Source organism: Trachypithecus francoisi, unplaced genomic scaffold (assembly GCF_009764315.1).
Source record: "Trachypithecus francoisi isolate TF-2019V2 unplaced genomic scaffold, Tfra_2.0 Lachesis_group1, whole genome shotgun sequence".
Taxonomy (NCBI): Eukaryota; Metazoa; Chordata; class Mammalia; order Primates; family Cercopithecidae; genus Trachypithecus; species Trachypithecus francoisi.
In genome coordinates, this window is record NW_022681454.1 from 60,156,790 (window position 1) to 60,175,620 (window position 18,831).

Genomic DNA, 18,831 nt, shown 5'->3' on the forward strand with positions numbered 1-18,831 from the left:
ATTGTTGGGCTAGAGTATGCACATGTTAAATTTGATAAATACTCTCAAGTTTTACTTACATCAGCAGTGTATGAGAATGTTCCTAGATGTGGTTAATTTACTTAGTTTTAAAAATCTGTTAAACAAAAAATGGTGTTTTGTTTTCATTTTCTGATTACTGTCAACATCGAGTATAAGTTTTTTAATCTTTGTTCTTCATTTGGATGTCTTTTCAAAAAATTTCCTGGTTTGTCCCTTACCTATTTTTCTGTTAGGATTGTCTTATCTTTTTCTTAGTGATTTGTTGTGGTATTTATAAGTATTAATTTTTCATAGTGTTATGTGTTACAGTATTCTCCCTTGACATTGTTTTCACAACATAGAAAAATTTATTGTTTAGTAAAATGTATTATTCTTTTATGACTTCTGGAGAACTTCCTCACTCCGGTATTTTAAAACTCTTAGAAATTCTTTTTTGTACTTTGTTTTTCAAAGATACATGGATCTCTTTTTGGATATAGTATTTAATTCTTGTGTCTGTTTCTTATTTACTCCTTTCTATAGCAGTTGACTGACTCTTGCTTCTTAAAATGTAGTCCTCTCTTTGCTCATGTAAAACGACCTTCTCCTGTTTCTACCTCACTGTTTTTTTGTTGGTCATCTTGCTTCCTTCTACCCCGCACAGCAAACATACTTTATTTACTTCATTGGACCCTTTTCTGTTTTGTATCTGGTCTCATTTAGATGATTTTAACTATTGTGTCATTATATATCTATATACCAGTGACTCTCAAGTTTACAGCTGCAACCTAAACCTTTGTTTTTTGAGAACTGGGCTCACCCTTCTGGCCATCTACCATTTGTACAAACCTTTCTTCCAACACCTAATTGTTTCTTTCCTCAAGAGAATCAATTCAAAGTCCCTTCCAGTTACTACATATAGCTCCAAGTGAAAGAAATCTACAAAATGCATTTCCTCTTAATTCCGATAATTCTAGTGATCTATAAAACAATAAACAACTATCTCTTCCTCTTTTCACCCAAACCATTGTGTAGTAGTGAGTAGGAATAGGATAATCATAATGAAAACTCTTCTAGAGAAGGGAAGAATAGGAAGTACACAGCAGTCATTGGTATATATTAATAATGAAATCCTTCTGGGGAGGAGTTGTGACAACTTTGCCTTGGCTACTGAGTAACTTTCTTGGTTGTACTGATTTTCCTCTATGAGAGGAATGCTCTTTTCACTGTTGTCTGTTTCCTTTGCTTAGTTCTTTAGATGATTCTTTCTTGTTTGTTATCTTCCTTAGCCACATTTGAAGTAGTAGGCATTGGAGGGTGTGACATCCCTAGGAAGTGCACAACTTTTGTAGCCCCCTACCCGTTGGTGTAGATGCAGGGCCTGTAGGGTTACTTAAAGTTCAAGTGTAAGATTTTTAGGCCAGTAATGTAGTTTGTTGGTAAAACTCTTTCAAAAACATAATAGATTTCTGTTTTGTTTTTCTTAGATTGGGACCGTGTAACATTAACTATAGAAAAATATCTCTTAGTCATAAGTTTTGGAAACCTGCTGATTCTCTTATTTACTGGTCTCTATGCTAGGCTAGCTCCTCTCTCCCTTAGGTTTCCTGGCTACCTCTAGAGGATCTGAAATAAGAGTCTTCGATGATGTATCAGTTAAACTCTGGTAAGAGTTTAACCAGAGAAGCAGAGCAAGTAGATTTATATATGATTGTTATGTATTAAGAGATTTATTACAAGGAATTGGCTTACATGATTGTGAGGGGTGGCTAAGCAAGTCTGAAGTCTGTACAGCAGGCAGTTAGTGGGAGAAGATTGTGGGCAAGGTGGAATCCATGGGCTTAGGCTGAAGCTGTTCTCCATAGGCAGTCAGGAAGGGAAGATACAGCGAAGAGAGAACAATTGTAGATTCAGCTGCTGTTTGGAGTCTCATATGCTTGGAAGAACCTGATCTGTTTTAAGAGCTCACCTGACTAGGTCAGACTCACTGAGGATGATCACCCTAGCTTAAAGTCAGTTGATTAGGAACTTCAATTACATCTGCAAAATCCCCTCACAGCAGTACCTAGATTAGCATTTGACTGACTCATTGAGAGAAGGTATTTGTGCTACAAAATGTCTGCTGTCCTCTCTTCTTGCTAAGAAACCATCATAGGTGGAAAAGCAACACTCTCAACTTGATCTTTGCTACTACCTGACTGAGAACCCTTGAACTCACAAAGTTATTTCCTGGTATTTAGAGCATAGAAGCAGCTGCCTTTTCCACCCTGAGAGGCCCCAAATTACTGGACTTTTGTAGGTCGGAGTTTGCCACTGAGAAAGCTTCTTTTTAGTAGCACTGTTTTCGTGTCTGTCTCTGCTTGCAAACTGCTTTATAGGTGAATTGATCTTTCTCGTTGATCTTTAAATAGCCAACACACACCATATTTCGAGTTTTTCTAACTGCTTTTCTTAGAACTACAGACTTAGTAGGCATATGATGTGCTCTTCCAATTATTGCAGGCAAGTTTTACTAAACGTTCTGCAACTGTAGAGCACAGGTCATTAGATCTCCAGCCTGAGATGTTTCCTTGCTACCTGTTCTCTAAGCCTTTCCAGAGATTTTAGGAGTTTGTTAGAGCAGCATATCACTTCCAATTAACTGTATTCATTAAGGTATAGGATGGATCATTTGAACAAAGAGATTCCGAGACATGTCAGGCAAGATAGAAATTTGTTATTCTTTTATGTGCTACTCCAGAGGTAGACCTTCAGGTTATTCACACATCTAAGTACCTACTGTCTTGCACTTGATACACCATCCCTTAATCAGTGCTGTCCAATACTGTAGCCGCTAGCCACAGGTTGCCGCTGAGCTCTTGAAATGTGACTAGTGCATCTAAGGATTTGAGTTGAATTTTTTTTTTATTTTTATTTTAAATATTACGTGTAGCTAGTGGCTACCATATTGGAGAGTGCATATGTATAATATTTCCATCATCACAGAAAGTTTTATTGGATCTCTGATTTGGAGTGTTCATCTACAAGATCTACTGTGGCTTACTAGCATCATTTCCATGTTTCAGCCTGTTGTGGGCTGAATTGTGTGTCCCCAACATTAATATTAATATTTTGAAGCCCTTAACCACAAGTACCTCAGAATGTGATTATATTTGGAGATAAGTCCTTTAAAAATGTACTTAAGGTTAAATCAGGTCGTATGAGTGGGACTTAATCCATCTGACTAATGTCCTTTTATAAAGAGGAAATTTGAACACAGGACACCGGAGGTACATGCCCACAGAGAAAAGGCCATGTGAGGATACAGCAAGAAGGTGGTCATCTCCAAGCCAAGGAGAGAGGCCTCAGGAGAAACAAATCTGCAGACACCCAGATCTTGGACTTACTGTCTCCAGAACTGTGAGAAAATAAATGTCTGTTGTTTAAACTACCCAGTCTATGGTATTTTGTTATGGTTGCCCTAGTAAACTAATACTAGAGAAATAAGAAACAGAAAGGTCAACATAGGTAACTTCCTTTTGAGGAATTGACCAACGGGTTGCCAACATCATTTTCCATTATATCCCATTGACCAGAAATTTCTTACGCAGCCATATCTAAGGCTTAGCTCTTGCTGAGTGGCCATGTACCCAAGTAAACCTTGTGGAGAAGTAGTCTTTTGCTAAAAGAAGGGGACTGTGGATATTGGGGAATAATTAATGTTTTATACTGATACAATTCTACGATTATATTGTCCTTATGACTACCAAAACAAGAATGAAAGTCATTCCTGGTTCCTGAAATAATCTTGTGGGCCAAGCTTGGGTCATGTGTCTATTCTTGAACGAGCCACTATCACTAAGGAAAAAGATGCTTTGTTCAGGACTAGGTCATGTTTCTCTACCCTGTGTAGGAAGGAGGTAGACTAGGAGAGGTCCATTCTACTTCCAAAATATGTCTTGAGTTTTTCTCCTTCTCTCCTTCTCCACTACCATCGCCTTAACCCTGGCTATTTTCTTACTTGAACTTCATAGTAGCCTCCTAATTTGATCTCCTAGCTTTTTCTCTTGAATCCCCATACTTCATTCATTTTTCATGTAGCACTAGGCTAATCTTTCTGAAATATCATTTGTTATTTGACTTCTCATTGCTTTTAGAATAAAATCCAAACTCCTAACTTGACCTGCAGAACTTTGTATGGCTGCTCCTTGTTCCAGCCCTTCCAGTTCCTTGACTGTCATCTATTCACACTGACCCTCCTGGTTTTGGAACATGCAGACTTTCTAGCTAGGGTCTTTTTACTTTCTTCCTAGTGTCTTGTTCCCCTGGTTCTTTGTTTTTTCTCATCCTTTAGTTTTCAGCTTAGATATCCTTCTTTGTCCGGTATTGTTGGAGGGAACTTTCTCCCCTTACACCACTTCTTTTACCTTCCTTTTAGTTTTTTGCCTTAAGTTGCACTGTAATGAAACATAGGAAAGAGCCCTGTTGGTTTTTCACCAAGCTTTATTAGTATTAAATATTTAGTAAACTCTTACATCTGTTTCTTACTGCTTGGAAAGAAGTTTGTGGGTGGAAGTGAGGTGGGAGAATTTGAGTGAATTTCACAGTTGAACCTTGCGCAATTGTTGTTTTTATAAGCCAAAAGTCATTGAATATCTGGTTTCATATGATTCAGCCTAGTATGTTAGCATGGTTTGGTATCTTAGAAGGCAGTTCTCACTCATTGAGCTTCTTTCTTAAGAGTTTTGGATATTGTTCATTTAACATGTCAGACATGCTTTAGAATCATCTTTTATACATGACCATAAAATATTATCAGATTATACATTGAAATTTATGTTAATTTGGGAGAGAAATACATGTATAATACTGAATATTTCTATTTGTAAACATGGCATACTTGTGTATTTTCAGGCCCTTCATCTGTCTTTAATAAAATTTTAGTTTTTTTATAGATTTTACACATTTCTTGTGGAATTTATTTCAGATTATTTTATAGTTCTTACTGCTATCATGAATGGTATATTTTATTCCATTATACTTTCTTAATTAGTTATTGTTGGAGTATAGGAAGCTATTGATTGGCATATTTTAATCTTGTGTATGGCCACTAAGCTGAATTCTTGTATTCAGTGTATTCTGTTGAAGTTTCTGACTCAAATGTCCTATTGATTCCAGTAAATTATTTTTTCTCTCATTTCCAATATTTGTCCCTTGTGTTTGTTTTTGTTCTCTTACTGCGTGAGTATTGAACCACCCCCAAAACGTTGAATGTCAGTGGTAATAGAGGTTATACTTGTCTTTCTCTTATTTTAATGGAAGTGCTGTTGTTTTACTAGTAAATACAATGCAGATACCTTTTTTCAGTTTAGGGTACATCTCTTTTTCTTAAGTTACTTAAGTTTTGTTAGAAATAATGTACTACATTTTATCAAATGCATTTTTGGTATCTTTTGAAATGGTCAGTTCTTTCTCTGCCCCTTCAATATGTCCATATAGTGAACTGTAATAAAGGATTTCCTAATTTTAATTGTGTTTTGAATACTTGGTATGATGAATTATTTTAATGCACTGTTGGATTTAGTGTCATTAATATTTTAATTTATATTTTCTATGAAGATTATTCATGTTAGTTTTTCAAATTTATTTGAAGAAACTGTAAATATTTTTTCCTTACATCAATTTTGTAAAGATACACATTTTACAGATTCAGTTTATCTGAGTCTTTTTTCCTTTTAGTCTTATATGTTGTGGTTTTAACCATATTTGCCACTGAAATGTTAGAAAGGAATTAGAGTAAGTGGTTTATTTGATCTTTTTATAGTTTAGTAATTTTTTAAAAAGTGGCTTAAGTAATTTAATACATATCTCTTTTTAAAAATAATAACTTAAAAACATTTAAATTGTGGTAAACAACAGAACATAAAATTTACCGTCTTAATTGTTTTCAAGTGTATAGTTCGTTAGTGTTAAATATATTCACATTATTGTGGAACAGATTTCCACAACTTTTTCATCTTGCAGAACTGAAACTCTCTACCCATTGAACAATTCCACATTTTTGTCTCCTCTTCAGCCCCTGGCAGCTACCATTCTATTTTCTGTTTCTATGAATTTGTCTATCTCATGTAAGTGGAATCATAGTATTTGTCTTTTTGTGGCTGTCCTATGTTACTTAATATACTATTCTCAAGGTTCATTTATGTTGTAGCATATGACCGGATTTCCTTTTAAGTATTCCATTGTGTATATATATCACATTTTATTTACCCATTCATTAGTTAATGGACCGTTTGGGTTGCTTCCATCTGTTGGCTAGTGGGCCTCTTTTTTTTTTGAGACGGAGTCTGGCTCTGTCGCCCCGGCTGGAGTGCAGTGGCCGGATCTCAGCTCACTGCAAGCTCCACCTCCCGGGTTCCCGCCATTCTCCTGCCTCAGCCTCCCGAGTAGCTGGGACTACAGGCGCCCGCTACCTCGCCCGGCTAGTTTTTTGTATTTTTTTAGTAGAGACGGGGTTTCACCGTGTTAGCCAGGATGGTCTCGATCTCCTGACCTCGTGATCCGCCCGTCTCGGCCTCCCAAAGTGCTGGGATTACAGGCTTGAGCCACCGCGCCCGGCCCAGGGGCCTCTTAACTTTTACATTTTATTCATTTATTTGAAATTTATATGGGTTCATTGAGGGGAATAGGAACTTAATCTTGTATTTCCAAATAGTTAATCAGTTGACTTACCTGTTTCATAGTCTTTCCTCATTATTTGAATAATGCCTTGATTTTATGTATTTCCACAATAAAACAGTAAATCAAATATCTGCTCAGTATATACATCTTTATAAGTACTGAATTTGGGCCAGGCATGGTGGCTTACGTCTGTAATCCTAGCACTTTGGGAGGCTGAGGTGGGCGGGTTGCCTGAACTCATGAGTTCAAGACCAGCCTAGGGAACATGGAGAAACCCCATCTCTACTAAAATACAAAAAAATTAGCTGGATGTGGTGGCATGCGCCTGTAGTCTCAGCTACTTGGGAGGCTGAGGCAGGAGAATTGCTTGAACCCGGGAGACTGAGGTTGCAGTGAGCCGAGATTGTGCCACTTCACGCCAGCCTGGGTGGCACAGCAAGACTCCATCTCCAAAAATAAAAATAAAAAGAGAATAAGTACTGAATTTATATAAGCCAAAGGCCTGAATAGTAAAATTTGTTGCTTGTACTAAGCAGTTTCCTGTGTTTGTTAAGTAGCTCACATCTATGTGGGGTTTTATGGTTAAAGGAATTTTAGATGTTTTCCACTTAATCAAGTCAGTTATGTGTTTTTTTAAATTCTAATTTTTTTAGGCACAGGGTCTCACTGTGTTGCCTAGACTGGAGGTCAATGGCGTGATCATAGCTCACTGCAACCTCGAAATCCTGGGCTCAAGGGTTCCACCCAACTCTACCTCCCAGGTGTCTGGGACTACAGGTGCATGCCACCATGCCTAGCTAATTTTTTTTTTTTTGGTAGAGACAGTCTTGATATGTTGCCCAAGTTATTCTAGAACTCCTGGGCTCCTAGATCCTTCTGCCTTGGCCTCTCAAAGTGCTAGGATTCCAGGCATGAGCCCATGTGCCCAGCCAAGTCAGTGATCTTTTTCTTTTTTTTTTTTGAGACGGAGTCTCACTCTGTCACCCAGGCTGGAGTACAGTGGCCGGATCTCAGCTCACTGCAAGTTCTGCCTCCCGGGTTTACACCGGGTTTCTCCTGCCTCAGCCTCCCGAGTAGCTGGGACTACTGACGCCCGCCACCTCGCCCGGCTAGTTTTTTGTATTTTTTAGTAGAGACGGGGTTTCACCTTTTTAGCCGGGATGGTCTCCATCTCCTGACCTCGTGATCCGCCCGTCTCAGCCTCCCAAAGTGCTGGGATTACAGGCTTGAGCCACCGCACCTGGCCGTCAGTGATCTTTTGAAGCAGTTTTTCTTCTTTTATAGCTTAAACCTCTAAACAGGCTTGACATTTTTTTTTTCTTTCCTCCTTCCCTCCCTTACAGATTCTAGTAAAGAAGTACTTTTATGAAGAAGATGTAAGCAATGCCAGCATCTATATAGTGTTCTTACTGATTTGACGATGTCCTTAGGTTGTCTTTGAACTTGAAGATCTCTATACATTATTATTGCAGGACCTATAAACTATGATTGTTTTGTAGTTCTCTGCACTATCTTTCCAATGTTCTTTAAAGAACAAAGTTTCGCTGGTTACTTTATATATTTCAAATGAACTAGGAGTGATTTAAAACTTACATAGTTGCTGTTCAGAAAATGTCAAAAAAGAAGAGCTTGTATAAGTTACAATGTAGAAAAATTTAATTCTATTGAGGGGATAATATCCTTTTAAGATACAATGTAGATAAATTTAATTCTATTGAGGGGGTGATATCCTTTAAACCAAACTTGTCTAAAGTTTTCACCAAATGTTAAACTGTGAGTAATGTTTCATTTTTATCCATTTAATTTTTTTATATTGGAGGAATCTTAAAGGAAAATTGCATTGTCTTTTTCCAGTTTTATTAAATCATATAGTAAATGTGAACTGAAAATTTAAACACTAGAGGAAGATACAGAATAAGAGTTGAAGATTTTTTATATCCCTAGGTATAAATTTTAAGTGTGTGTAATCCTATGCCTTTTTCTGTGCATTTTCACACATATACAGATGTATCTATGTAATTTTGTTTTGCATAAATGAGATCATTATAAAAATATTGTTTGAAACTTTCTTTTTAAATTAATAGTCCATCATAGATTCTTTTCATGTTAATACACATAAGTTATCTTACTCCTTTAAATGGCTGTGAGTATTCCCTTGTCAGGTATCAGGACTTAATTGCTTTCCCGTTTATGGAAATTTTGGTTGTGTCCAAAGTTCTGCTGTTAGAAACAGTACTGAAGTGGACTCTTTTATATTGTTTCTGTATTGTGGTAAGATGTATTCCAGAGGTAAAACTGCTAGACCAAAGGTATGGGAATTTGTTTCTGTAACTGACATTTTATTGTGTGTGTCAGCACCATATTTAAAAACTAGTGATTTTGTAGTGGTATAGGATCTGCTAGGTCAAACATCAACTTTTAAGCCATGTTTGTATCTGTTCTTTTTGGATATCCCTCTCTGTTGACTACTTTATCCATAAAAGGGCCAGATCATATATCACCTCTTTCCTGAAGGTGTTTGCCACACTTAGCACATTGAATAATTTTAACCCCAATAATAGTTTAGTGAGTGCTTACTATGTGCCGGCCACAATTCTAATTGGTTTATGTGTATTACACTGCTGCATATCATTTAATCTTCCCAATTCTAAGAGGTACATAGTATCTACATTTTATAATTGAAAAAATCAAAGCAAAGAATAAGTAACTTATTCAAGGTCACAGTAAATGATGGAAATGGAATATCAGCATGGGTAGTCTCATATGAAAGTCTGCTTTCTTAACTCATACTGTACTACCTCCTTACTATCCTTTTATGGCCTCCCTATGCTCAAGAAATATGTTTTGTATGCATTGTAGAGTTCACTAGCCATTTCATCTTGCTTCTAGGTCCTCTTTACAGATCTACATGAATACCATCTTACTCAAATTTGTGTATGGTGACCTATCCCCAAGTAGAATAACCAGAGAGAAATGATGGAGTAAGGAGGGTTGTGGAAGACCTCCTTACTCCAAAACACTTTACCTGAATGTAGCTAGTTAATACTGCTCTCTTTTATTTCATCTTGTTTCCCTAAACCCTGTCTTGGGGAAATTCATGGATTGATCTTGGGATGGATTTCATAGGTGGGATAAACGGGTATGTTACTCTTCACTATTTTTGAAACATCAAATCAAAATACATACCTTGTAGATGACCTCTTACAGTAACTGCTCAAAATGGGAAGTGGGAAGAATGCTGTTTTAGACCCTCCTACACCTCTTAATTCATGCTGTTAAGTAAGTGTGACATGTAAAAACTAAATATCTCAGTCTCCCATAAAAGGGGCCTGGTAAAACTTTCTTTTGAGGGAGGTTAGGTGACCTAATGCTTGTGAAAATGTTTGTGACATATAAGGATTTTCATAAATTAATTGTTAAAACTGAAGTATGAATAAAAATAGCCTTATGAAAATTCTGACTACTTAGGTGGTTGGCTATTTGTTTTTTATTTAGGAAAATCCCTTATTTTAAATTTCTAATGCTATTAAATTTAGTTATCTTATTGAATTTATAGATGGCTAGTAAATATTTTCAGTTCCAATTGTGCATTTTGGTTAATTGTTTTAGGTGGAGCTGATAGTAGATAAGGGGTTGGGATTCTGTAATAAAGAGTTCACATAATAGTTGTTTGGATTAGAGGCCATTTTTCAGATTATATTCTGAATTTATTAAGTTTTTAGAATTTATATAGAATATGTTCTTAAATTCCTTGAGAACTTAAAAACTTGTAGTACTTTATCATACTGTTAATAAAGAGGGAGAGATAAGGGTTATGGAAAATGCACATCCTTTTCTGACTCTTAGGTCCTTTTCTGGGAATGTGAAAGCAAACCATATGCCTATGATGTCTCTGCTGTAGGTTTAGCAGATAATACTAGGGTTCTAGATAAAATGAAAAGTATGAAGGCAAAGATTTGATCATGCTCTTTTCTAAATCTCAGGACTTTAGAATGTATCTCTTAACTCACTTTGTGGACGTCTTTCACTTGTACCTTTTCTTCCTTTTCTTACTCTGCATTCAGATTCCCACCTCACAGTCCAAGATCCTTTCTACCACTCAGTCCAGCTTTCTTGCTGCAACCCAAACTTCAGTACCTGGCTTCTCTTGGCCAGATCGAAGTACTATAATATGATTTAAGTTGTGGATGTACCTTAGTATGTGAGATGTCTTTTCATATGAGGAGGTTCTTAATCTAGTTTAGCTTAATCACCAGATCCTTTTGTCTTTTATGCTAACACATAAAAAACACAGGCTTGGTATTGCAGCTTTTTGTCTTCTCTGCATGAGCAGTTTTGTTTTGTATCCTAGGGATCCCAGAAGAACAGCTTTGCTTCGCCAGGGTACCCATTCATTGGCTTAGGCAACCTAGAATGTTAAGATTCATATATCTTAATTAAATACTAAGGTCTTCCTAACCTCACTACCATAAGCAGAAGTTTTTTCTGAAAACCTTGATCAGAGAGCAAGTAGGAAGAAGGGCCAGATTCCAATTTCATTAAACCACAGGCATATGAATACTTCACAATTTCTGTGCTTTAAAAAAGTTACACTTAATTCTGAAATAACCCAATGCCTTTGTATTTCTTTTCTTATACTACTTCTCCTTGAAAAAGCATGGTATGGAAAGAGTTTGAAATCAAGTTGGGCAAGTTGCTTTTGAATCCTGCTTTAATACTGTGTGATTTGGGGACAGTTACTGCTTAACCTTGTTGTCTTCATCTACCTTAGGGATAATGATTTATTTTTAACAGAGTTTTTCTAAAGAATGGAGGTAATCTACATTATTTAGCACACTATACTACCTTCTGTGTTGGAGGTAATTTATTACTTATTTTGACATTTTACTGGATTCTGGATTTAGTTCTTATGTAATATTTTGGAATGAAGTTGTCATTTTTTTTTTTTTCCCTCAGGATCAATTTTCTTTACTTTTTTAGATCATAGACTTTAGTTAGATTGTAATGAAAAATGTAGACCTATTCTCCAACGTTTACTTAAATACATTGTACAACATTTTGCCAATTGAGGGGTGGTATAGAGTTTTTGAGGCGTAGGTATGTGAGGTGTGAACCATGCAATATGAACCTTAGCTCAAGAGTACTGGATTTCAGGCTAGGTGCAGTGACTCACACCTGTAATAACAGCCCTTTGGGAGGCCACGACAGAAGGATTGCTTGAGGCTGGGAGTTTGAGACTAGCCTGGTCAACATAGCAATAACCCATCTCTACAAAAAATTTAAAAATTAGGTGGGTGTGGTGGCATGTACTAGTAGTCCTAGCTACTTGGGAGGCTGAGGCAAGAGGATTGCGTAAGCCCAGGAATTTAAGATTACAGTGGCAAGGATGGAACCACTGCACTCCAGTCTAGGTGACAGAGTGAAACTCTGTCTGAAAAAGGAGTACTGGATTTTGTTTTTTATCCATTGAGGAGTTATTGACTAGCCTTTTCCCCTACTCTTTCCCCAGTTATTGCAACAGTAACTACAGAATTTTTCTTTGAGAGGTTTCTGTCATACCTAAGAGAGTTTTAAAAAATAATAATTTGCTAGAAAATTTTAAATTGTAGTTGGGTGTGGTGGCTCACGCCTGTAATCCCAATACTTTGGGAGGCTGAGGCAAGAGGATTGCTTGAGCTCAGGGGTTTGAAACCAGCCTGGGGAACATAGTGAGACCCTGTGTCTATTAAAACAGAAAAAAGAAAATAAAAAATTTTAAATCATTGCCAACCTTCCCCTCTTCCTTCTTTTTCTTTCTGAAACTTTTGGAATCCTGACTTAGAAAAAAACTAGTAAAGAGATAACAAAATGTTCTAAATAAAGTTTATAGCTATTTCCTTATTGTATTGTATTAGCTATCCTAATAGCTAAAGTTTATAGCTATTTCCATACAATAAGGAAATAGCTATAATACAAATATACAATACAAAATTTGCTTAATATACAAATTTTGAAGGTATAACTTGATTTATTCCGGTTTATTTTATAGTTATTGACTGAAATTTTAAAAAAAACGGTGGATTTAGTACATTCCTTTAATTTATTTTCTTTTCAATGTCCCATTGATATTGTTTAAAGATTGAATTAAGTCATAATTCTGAAAAGCAGGAACAGATGTTATTATATTAGTCAAACTACCACTAAAAGGCACAAAAGGACCTCATCAGCTCTATAACTTTAATGTGTACTTGGGTGTATGTGGGGAGGGAGGTAAGAAACTACAACTTAGGTGCATAGATGAATCTAAACTTGAGTAGTGTTAGTAGTATGACTGCAACACTGTTACTGTCTCAACATTTTTGGTCTGCGTTTCTTTCTGTATCAGCTTTATTTTCAGCCAAAGATGACTGTCAGTCAAAGGAGATGGGAATGGGATATACGAGCCAGACCTAGGTAATGTGGCCACTCCTGTGGTGGCTGGGAAGGCTCACCTCTACCCAAAGCACATGAATACATTCCCCATAAAAAAGAGGGATGATGTTATTAGCAAAAGGGGTTAGGGAGAAAACATGTTGAACAGTAAAATTACAGTTCACAGTCCACTACAGGTACCATCAGAGGACCAAGAAATTTTGAAGAAGATAGAAAGTTCATGGAATCGGATTGACAGCAAAATCCCAGAGGAAACTGGAACCCAAGATAACAGAGGTAAGCTCAGGTTTTCCCAGGGAAACCTTGGAATGGCTCCAAACTTGGAGTCAACAAACACAAATCAGTAGTAGTGGGCAGTTGGGTAATAATCAATAATTTTCTTTAGACTTCTTTTCCACAGTGCTAGGTCAGTTGGGCTTCCCTTCTACCCTTTCTCCAGCCTAAACAACTATGATGCCTACTCTTAGGCCTGAAGTTTCAGAATCATTCTCTTAAGAAAGTAGGCCGCAGTTTAGTATGGGCATCTACTCAGGCATTAGAACCTGAGAGAGAAGTGGAGGCACTGTGCTACCTCAGGAGAAAAACGGTTTTGTCTGTTCCCAGCCAACTTGACTTCCTATCCAGGTACCTTTCTGGGGTACCTGCATATTCACATGCCCTACCTGCTTAAATTGTACTGTTCTTCCATTTAAAGGAGAAGCCACTTAGGAAAACAAAAACCTCAGGGAAAGCTCTTACACTCTATATACTCTAAAGTAATCTTTCATTTGCAAATATAAACAGACAGGGATAATCAGACAATTAAGGAGAATCAAGAGGATGAAAGAAGATTAAGATGAATAAAAGAACAACCAACCTCAGCTATAATTCAGAAGAATACTTCAAAGAAAAGTGTAATTGGTATTTTATTTAAAATTTAAGAATACGTAATGTTTAGTCATAGCTGCATTAAAAAGGGGGCATAGAACTAGAAAAGGTTTTGAAAATTATAAAGAAAAATTTTAATTGATAAGATAAATAAAATTTTAGCATGAATCAAGACTGAATTGTTGATTTTGGAATTAAGAGAAGGAACTGTCTGCATATGTAAATCAAGAGAGAAAAAAATCTGGAAAAACTTGAGAGAAAATTAAAGAAGCATGGAAAATATATCACAGTTTTTCACATCCATAAATATGAGTTCTAAAAGCAAGAGATTAGGAACCATGGGAAGGAGAGAATGATGAAAGAAATAATTGAAGAAAATTTCCTGAGCTGTAGAAACGTAATGAATTTTCAGATTGAAAGAGCCCATCTAGTAACAGCAAAAATGAATGAAAAAAGATCCACAATTTTAGAACTCTTAAGAATAAGAAGATCCCAAAATTATTGCCAGAGAGAGGGAAATAAATATGGAAAATCAAATAAATAAGTTCTTAGCAGTCATGCTGAATGCTTGAAGGCAGTGGAACAGTGACTTCACTGTTTGAGAGACGATAGATTTTGACGTACGTTTTCTCTACCCAGCCCCACTATTTTATCATGTGAGAACAATTGCATTTTCTATACTGGGAAAAAGCTATGTACTTTGTATGAACATATTTAAGATACAGTAGCACAATGAAAAAATAATCCCAAGGTAGAGGACATGGTGGTAGTGGGGGGATGGGAGGGTGAGTGGGAAGAAATAGCTACTGTGGCAATCTTGGGCCTTCAAAAAGAACTGAAGAAAGTTAGAAGGAAATTCAAGTTCTATTAGTCTGGAATCCATGAACATTTCTTCAACTAGTAATGTCTAAACAACATAAAATTACATTTCCTTTAGTGACTACTATTTATATAATCACATTGTAAGTGTACTTTATTGATTTTCCGTTTTAGAATCAACCTAGAAAATATATAAAATGGGCTTAATTATAGTTATGGAGTAGAATGCCTTATAAACCTTTATAATATAAAAATAGCAATCTATAAAATTAGGAGATGGAGGGCAACAAATGAAGGATCAGTGCTCATTTCTTCAGTGGTCAGTAGATAACAAGCATATAAAATTTGGTGAATCAAGATATGAAAGCAAAGTGGCATTAAAGTTAAACTGGTACCTGTACTAGAAGTCTATTAATGATGTAACACGTATTTTGCCATTTTGATGCAGGAGAGTAGCAAGACTTATGGTTCATCTTGTGCCTTTGTAGCCTTTGAATTTCTTAAAAACCCTAAGTGGATGCATCACATTTATAATGTTAAAAAGATTGCAAGGTTGGGCACAGTGGCTCCCACTTGTAATCCCAGCACTTTGGGAGGCCAAGGCAGGCAGATCACTTGAGGTTAGGAGTTTGAGACCAGCCTGGCCAACATGGTGAAATCGTGTCTCTACTAAAAATACAAAAATTAGCTGGGCATGGTGGCCAGTGCCTGTAATCCTAGCTGCCTGGGAGGCCAAGGCAGGAGAATTGCTTGAACCCAGGAGGCAGAAGTTTCAGGGAGTCAAGATCATATCACTGCACTCTAGTCTGGGCAACAGAGTGAGACTCTGTCTCAAAAAAAAAAAAAAAAAAAAAGCGGTGAGGGGGATTGCGGATGTGTGGTGGCCTCTACCTAGTTGTTTAATACTGCTCTTTATGAAGTAAATATATTCCTGGGCCACATGATTTTTGGAAATTGTCTGAGGTAGAAATAGAGGACACAGGGATTAATTCTAGGAAATTAGTTGTGTAGAATACAAATGTGACTCTTTTTGTGTAAGATGCCTAATTCTTTCTTGACTGGCTTGCATGCTCAATTTTGAGTGTTAATTTCTGAACCCTTTCCATGAAATTTGACAGGAAACTTTTTAAAAAGAGTTTTTTGATTATGCCTGTCAGAAACATTTCACAGTGTTTATTGGGAAAAATTTGAAAGTACAAAAAACTGCAAAATTCTGAGGCCTACTTCCTTCCAGTGCCTCTTAAATAAGATGACATTTTCTCTGATGGACTAAGGACCAAGATTAGAAACTTAGTTTGTCCTTAAGATTGAAGTCATGTGATCAAGGTGCCTACAACTACTGGAGGCAGGTATGGCTCCTGGAAGAGCTAGAATAAGGAAGGTGGAAATAGAAATTGCCTTTTCCCTCCCTTCCTCCTAAAGATGTGGCTGATCTTATATACCTAGCCCTCTCATCTCTGCTGAGGACCCATTGTGTGTCCCACTGACTATAAATCAGGGTTCTCATGATCCCCTTCTTGAGTTTGATTAATTTACTAAGTGGGTCACAGAACTCAGGGAAACACTTATGTTTACCACTTTATTGTAAAAGTTATTACAAAGGATACAGCTGAAGAGATGGATAGGGTACGGTATGGGACAAGCGGCATGGAAATTATGCCCTCTGGGTGTGCCACCCTCCACTAACTTCCACTGTGTTCTGCTCTCCGGAAGCCCTTCATACCCTGTCCTTTTGGACTTCTATGGAGACTTTATTACGTAGGCATGATTAAACCATCGGCCGTTGGGGATCGATTTCACTTTTAGTCTCCCCTTTTTGGAGGATGGGAGGCGGGGCTGAAAATCCCAACCGTTTAATCTTCCCTTGGTCTTTCTGCTAACCAGCCCTTTTCCTGAAGCTACTTAGGGCCTGTCAGCCTTCAGTCAAATCTTAGCATAGAGGAAGCCACATAACCACTTTGAAGATTCCAAAGATTTTAGGAGTTTATGCCAGGAAACTGGTTTAAGACCAAAGACCAAATGTATATTTCATGATATCACAGGCAGTCTTTTGGTACTTTAAATAATTGCTTGCAAGAGTTATATCTTTAAATAATTGCTTGCAGGCAAACCATTCAAGGTTTGTTATGAATAGATTAGGCTGGAAATAGCAGAGTACAGAGTGGTAACAGATCTCTTGAGACCAGACTGATTGGAGCTTGTCAGGGACCCCAGACCATTAAGGAACCAGAGGAGAGCCAGTGATAGCAATGAGATTCCATGGTTACTTGGGTAGTTTTTACTTCCTGATTATTTTCCATGCCCTTGATGCTATCTTGAGTTACTTGGAACTGTTTCTTCATTCCCCCAGAGTGGTAGAAACTGGTGACTCAAGAAAATTGTCTTTAGATTTAAGCTTTTTCTTGTAATTTACATTTTTATCCCCAGGTCCCCTAGACCCCCATTTTGTGTATGTGTGTGTGTGTGTGTGTGTGTGGTATATTTCTTTCTGTTGGTAGATATTTGCTTTCGAGCGGAGGGCAGATGTGTTGCTGACGAGGTTGAAAATGCTGTATCATCAATAGATTTAACTTATTTGAAATCAAAAACATTAAAATAAGTAATTTCTGTTATGGATGCACGTGTTTTTATTTTTATTTGAAAATGTACAATTCAGACAAATGGGAGGGTTGATTGTAAACAATAAATATTTTATCAGTTTTGTGTACATAGAATCTATTGTGAAATACTAGAAAAAGGATGAATTCATGGTGTGACCCACCATGGGTAGAGACAACAAATTCAAGTGTCCAACAGACACAACTACTACTGGGGATGTGAAAAGAGGCAGCATTGCTTTGTTTCTTACTTTGTTTAGTACATTACTTATGTTGGGACAAGACTATGCTTGTATTTCATTCTGTACATAGGACACATCTGGATGAAACGTTTTGTATCTAAATATAATTCTCTTCTGTACTTTTCTAGGTTGAATTTCAGATTTCATTTATTAGTTGGATTAGAAAAGAATGGGAAGGGGACCAATAAGAGAACAAAATCATTGACGTTTTTAGTATTAAACATTATCAAGAATCAGGATTGAGTTCTAGATTACAGCCTCTTGGAGGTGGACTAATTTTATTTGCCATTCTTTATCCAGTGTTTATAGTATAAACCCTGCCACCTAGTAAGCACTCAGTAAATGTTTGTATAAATCAATTATCAAAATGCTAATGATGATCTTACAAAAAAATTGTACTGGGGCTTTTTATAGTATGAGCCTTGAGAACAATGTTTAAACAACAACAACAAAAATCTTTAATTATTTGAACATTACAAAACAGTACATACCCTCCCTACCCTTCCTTATATTTAGAATATACTACTGGATACAGCATTGCATTATTTTATTTGTAATGTTACAGTTTTATGTATTTTAACTTAGTCCTTTCTTACATATATCCTTTAGATAGTCTTCCACATTTCTTGAAGCATGTTCAATTTTGGCAGTTCTGGTGAAGGCTTAATCATTCTTATTTTTAAATGTAATCATCAAAGTTAGACCTGGAATCTATGCCAAGAAACTGAGATAGAACCTGTTTAGTGCTTTTTGTGTTCATAAAAATTGTTTATGTGTGGTCCTGTATTCTTGTACATTAGATTTTTTTAATATCATGGATTACTTTAGAATTTCATGCTTTAAAAAGAGTAATTTGAACATAAATGTAGAAGGCAAAGAAATAAATGTATCCAGCAGTATTTTATTTAGTGAGAATATACCCAAATATTTCCCAAACAATTTTGGGTTTTTAAAATACTAAATTCTGGCAGAGGCATCTTTTCACAACTTACTCCTGGGTTAAAGAACCCATTAAATATTGGAGGGAATTTGTATTTTGTCAGAAGTAGATTTTTTTTTAAAGGGTAGATAATTGGACTCCCCATTCTTCTCTCTTCTCCAGCTGTATCTCAGCTGTATATATATAGACTCTGCATTGTGGTTGAGTTTTTTTTTTTTTTTTTAAACAGTTGAGGTTCTTAATTTGTCAGAGAATGAATTTATGTAATTTTTTTGATGAGGATTTTAAAATTTTT

General features: G+C 36.4%; 1 protein-coding gene across 5 annotated transcripts in view; it reads left to right on the top strand.

Annotated features, from left to right (window-relative positions):
- The window catches only part of ANKRD17 (ankyrin repeat domain 17), a 196,329-nt gene that overhangs the window by 13,121 nt on the left and 164,377 nt on the right, over positions 1-18,831 (top strand). Inside the window, exon 1 of one of the 5 annotated variants that reach the window (XM_033214473.1) lies at positions 12,758-13,347. The exons of the other annotated variants lie outside the window; for them this stretch is intronic. The gene's annotated coding sequence lies outside the window, so the exon portion shown is untranslated. Of the gene's footprint in view, positions 1-12,757; positions 13,348-18,831 lie in introns of those variants that run through there. 5 annotated transcript variants of the gene reach the window in all.